At 46.6% G+C, this 4,775-nt stretch overlaps 1 pseudogene; it reads right to left on the bottom strand.

Annotated features, from left to right (window-relative positions):
* Positions 1–339: 339 nt before the first annotated feature.
* On the bottom strand, positions 340–4,568 carry LOC123452185 (annotated as a pseudogene).
* Positions 4,569–4,775: the final 207 nt, after the last annotated feature.

The raw sequence follows: 4,775 nt of genomic DNA, 5'->3' as shown, positions 1-4,775 counted from the left end.
TCAAGCTACGATCCCTGTACACCTAACCTATTATTAGCAACCAGGCCTCTTTTTTTACCTATTATTAGCAACCAGGCCTCTTTTTTTTTTAAAGGAGGAATGAAGCCCCCGACCTCTGCATCAATTGATGCATGTAGCCATATTATTAAGCAAGTATAGAAATAAATTTGTATGTCCACAAAGGGCTCACAATCTAAGCAAGACAAAAGCAAATAATTAAAATAAAAGAACTGTCACATCCGGCGAGACCAAAATCAAGCTACGATCCCTGTACACCTAGCCTATTATTAGCCCGACATCCAAATCGGCTGAAGATAGCTTGTCCGACCGGCTCCCACTGGTTGCACCCAATAACCATAAACTCCATGTAGTCGGCATGATTGAGTAACAACCACGTATGGATCCAAGACGTGGCCTTGTATATAACCTGCAAAAAGTTATTGAAGATTTTGCCATGAAAAATCATGTCATTTCTAGTGTTCATATGGCCCAAAATAATGCACACATTCCAATCCGGATATGATTTGCTATAGTTCTGTCTACTCCATTGAGACACGTTCAAAATAGCATATTAATATTTGTTGGTGGAGTGATGTTGAAAGCAATATGAACCAGGTGCCATAATAATTTTGCTAGAGGACAATCAAGAAAGAGGTGTCTAATTGTTTCATTTTGACCACAATAGCAACATCTAGAATAGCCTATCCAATCAAGAAAGAGGTGTCTAATTGTTTCATTTTGACCACAATAGCAACATCTAGAATAGCCTATCCATCTTCGTTTTATCAAATTATCCTTGGTTAATACCATTTCCTTGTGTACAAACCACATGAACATTTTAATTCTAAGCGACACTTTAATCTTCCAAATGTGTAGTGATCTCGAATAACCAGACCTCTACGCTGGCAAAAACAAAGAAAACCTGCAAATCGAAGAAAGGAAACCTAATCAACACGTAACAATGGCATGGAGTGGTGCAGACCTAATCAGCAATATATATTGGAGCTAGGTTTAACCGATAACACACTGCTCATTAAACAACCAAACGAACCATAAAAAAGAATATGGCTTCATGCTCAACAAGCATAATTGTAGCAGTACATCCAAACACAAAATACTATCTAAAGAGAGGCTACACATCATCATGGTCATACAATGACTTAGAAGTAGAACCAAAGGAAAGTAAAGCAAATAAAGTCGACGTTTCATCAAACAACTCATAGACACCCACCCACGGAGAAGCAGAGGAGGCATCCGCTAACCTGGATAGAACGGGCGGAACCAGTGGGGATCACCAAAGCGTCAACCAAGTATCCAAGGAGAGAACGGAGCAAGCTGCACATGGACGGACAAAATGCAAGCCATGAAGGACATGAGAAAAAGGACACAAAGCAGGCGACCGGCGGAACAAGCAAATCGCAGGAAGAACCAGAAGAAAAAGTACATGAGAAGACGGAAAGGATGAACCTTAACCAACAGCACCCACGAAGCAAACAGCAGACATGGCTGCAAACCGTAGTGCAAAACGATGGACGAAGGGCACAAAGCAGGCGACCGACAGAAGGCGTTGCAGCGCGGGACAACGGTAACAACAAGTGGACGAAGCAGCGGGATCGAGAGACAAAGAAAGAAGAAATGGGCAGAAGACAGAGAAAAGGAAGCCAACCCTCAACGGTAGGGAAATCCAATCACAAACAAAGCAGGGACAAGCGTAGGAAACATACAACAACACGACGCGCAGGCCCCACGTGGCCCCGCATGCCTTGTGCTGCATCAGGCTGCTCGTAATGAAGTACCATAGCTAGTACTCCCTCCGTTCGTAAATATAAGTCTTTTAAGATATTTCATTAGGAGTCCACATAAGGAGCAAAATGAGTGAATCTACACTCTAAAGTATGTCTATATACATCCGTATGTAGTCCACTAATGAAACCTCTTTAAAGACTTATATTTAGGAACGGAGGGAGTATCATGCATGTCAACTAAACAGTTTTGATGATGTGGCATAGAATTAAATGAAGAAAGAGAGGCTTGAGTACCATATCATGATACCGTATCATATTAAATGTGGTGTTACTATGTGTTATGCATGACAATAAATAACATATCTTATGATACTAAGATATGATACTATGCATTACGGGTGTACTATGTATGTATGATACTACTCATTACATCCAGCCTCACACGCGAGCCATCTCTCTCACGCACGTCAGCCAGAGTACACGCACGCTGCCCCACGCGACCCCCAATTCCTTCATGTGCATCGCACGCGTGTAGGGTTGGCCCACCTCTCTCTCACGCGCGTCAGCCACAGTACACACACGTCTCCCCACCCAGCACCTAATGCCTTCGTGTGCACCGCTCTTGTAGGGCTGACCGCCTCTCCTTCCCAAATGAGGCACAAGGTAACTTAAGAAGTGACCCCGCCAACTGACCTACATGTGGACCAACAGCCAACAAGGGCCACACGTCATAGTGCACATACACAGCAGCGGGCGCGCACGCATCAGTCAATCTGCTTCCAACTGCTCCCTCAAGTCAAACAGTCAAGGAGAGACCGGCACGGACGCGCACGACGCGCGAGGAGTGAGGGCACGCGTCTCGAGAGGAGCATGCCGTGCGCATGTCGTGTCGTGTCAAGATGTACTTGGCCCCCATGCGCGCGGGGCAAGGCAGCTGGAAAGGTCGGTGCCGTCCCATCAAGATGTGGTCCCTGTCCCATTCCGGACCCGCTTCACTTAATAGATGAGCATGTATAATGTACTCCCTCCGTGTTCTTAAATATAAGTGTTCTTTCACTAGTGGACTAGATACGGATGTATATAGACATATTTTAAAGTATAGATTCAATCATTTTGCTCCGCATGTAGACCCTTAGTGAAATCGCTTTAAAAGACTTATATTTAGGAACGGAGGGAGTATTTTATATGAATAATTTTCAATCATAGAGTAAAATAGCCGTTGGTGCAGAAGTGTACTAAGAAGATAGAAAATGAGCACTAATATGGAAATATACGGTTTTGGATTGTGATTCTTTGACCTCAACGCAATCAGTTAACTAATACACTATTAATTAAATGGTCCAAAATGGACATGCACGGTGATGTCCAATCAAAGGAGACGATGATTGTACAACTCAAACCTGAGATCAAGCCAACCCGGACCTACCTCCAAACTGGAACATCCATCGAGAAAATAATAAAATGCCTTGGTGAAAAGTTGTGGGGCTGTAAATTGCACATATATCAGCCAGTAGATCTCGATACAAATAATAATCTGTACCTTCAAAGTACTTGCTAGATTAGGTACCTAAGCATAGCTTTCAAACTGAATTGCTGAACACTACTGTGTGTCTACTGAAGAAAAAGGTTCAGAGATGTTGTTGGTACTCTTCTCACCTTCCATCTTGGCGAGGTGCTTCTTCACCTTCCTGGTGCATGCCTTGCAGTGCAGGGACACCTTCAGCGCCACTACCTGCAACCATGGCCGGCAAACTAATTAAGGAGAGAGCTAATTACTTCAGAGCAACCACCCTTTGAACTACTCATTATGGAGTAAAACGAAGCAATCTGTTTGGGAATACGTGTCCAACAAATTAACCAATCATTTGCACACGAAAGATACTACATGTACTACTTGTCATCATTGTATTTCTGCATCTTTGGCTTAAAAGTTCAGATACCTAAATCAAATCGCCGAATAAAATTAAGCACTGTACGACTATTCTTTGGGTCTAACACTGATTTGATTAGTGATGATTGCATGATTGCATCATCTCCACCTACTCAGTATTTTCCTCTGTATTATCTTTTTCTTTTGATTGGGGTATCAAGAGGAGTGGAATCAAATCTTCAGAACACGAGTAGTACGGCAGAAAATCAGCAATGATTCACAAACAGAACTGAAGTGTATCCTTACCTGCTCCTGCGTAGAGTTTGTGCTCTTCACATCAGCAGGAGCAGCCGGCTCCTCCCTTCTGACATCACCACCGGGGGCAGCAGCCGGAAGCGCCGCCGGCGCCGTGGCCACCTCCTGGATCTTGTCGACGGCAGCACACCCGCTGAGCAGGAACCTAGACGAGCCAGACGGGCCAAAAAGCTCGCCACTGGCAGTGCCAGCCCGGTGGTGGTGGTGCCCTTTCTTGCCGTCCTGCATGTGGGCTCCGGCCTCGGTGGGAACCAGAGCGGGCTGGCGCCGGTCTTCTCCAGGCGGAAGATGGGCTGCCGCTCCAGGCTGGGGCACATGGCGGTGGACGCCGGTGACGAGCACGAAGTTGTCCATGGTCTCGGACATCTTCTGGAGGTTGCCGGTGGCGAGGGAGGAGTCGAGCGACTTACGATGTTGCCCGTGGACTTGAGGTCGAAGATCTGCGCCATCAGCTTCTCCGGGTTGCCCATGGCTGCCGCCGCCGCCGCTGCCGCTCGCTAGGGTTTCATCGGGGGTCGGTGTGGGGGGAGATCGGGAATTGGGGAGGGGGCGAGAGGATTGGGGATTTTTTAGGGGAGGGAGGGGGACGCGGTGGTTTGATTCGGTTGCCGAGGGAGAGACAGCGACCACACGTGGTTTGGTTGTGACACGGCTAAGCAAACGTGTCGCTGCGTGTGAGGCTCTTATGTCGACACGTGCAGGTCATGGACTCACGACATGAGCTGTTAGATGGCCGTTGCCTTTGGCGTGTGCGTGGGAATCAAGATGACGGTAATGGGTCGAGGCACACGGCAAAGAGGCCCTCGGCTCACGGTAAAGAGGCCCCGACGATAAAGGAGACCGCT

The sequence above is a fragment of the Hordeum vulgare genome, chromosome 5H (genome assembly GCF_904849725.1).
Source record: "Hordeum vulgare subsp. vulgare chromosome 5H, MorexV3_pseudomolecules_assembly, whole genome shotgun sequence".
Classification (NCBI taxonomy): domain Eukaryota; kingdom Viridiplantae; phylum Streptophyta; class Magnoliopsida; order Poales; family Poaceae; genus Hordeum; species Hordeum vulgare.
The sequence above is the reverse complement of the archived record's forward strand: the minus strand, read 5'-3'. Positions and strand labels throughout refer to the sequence as shown.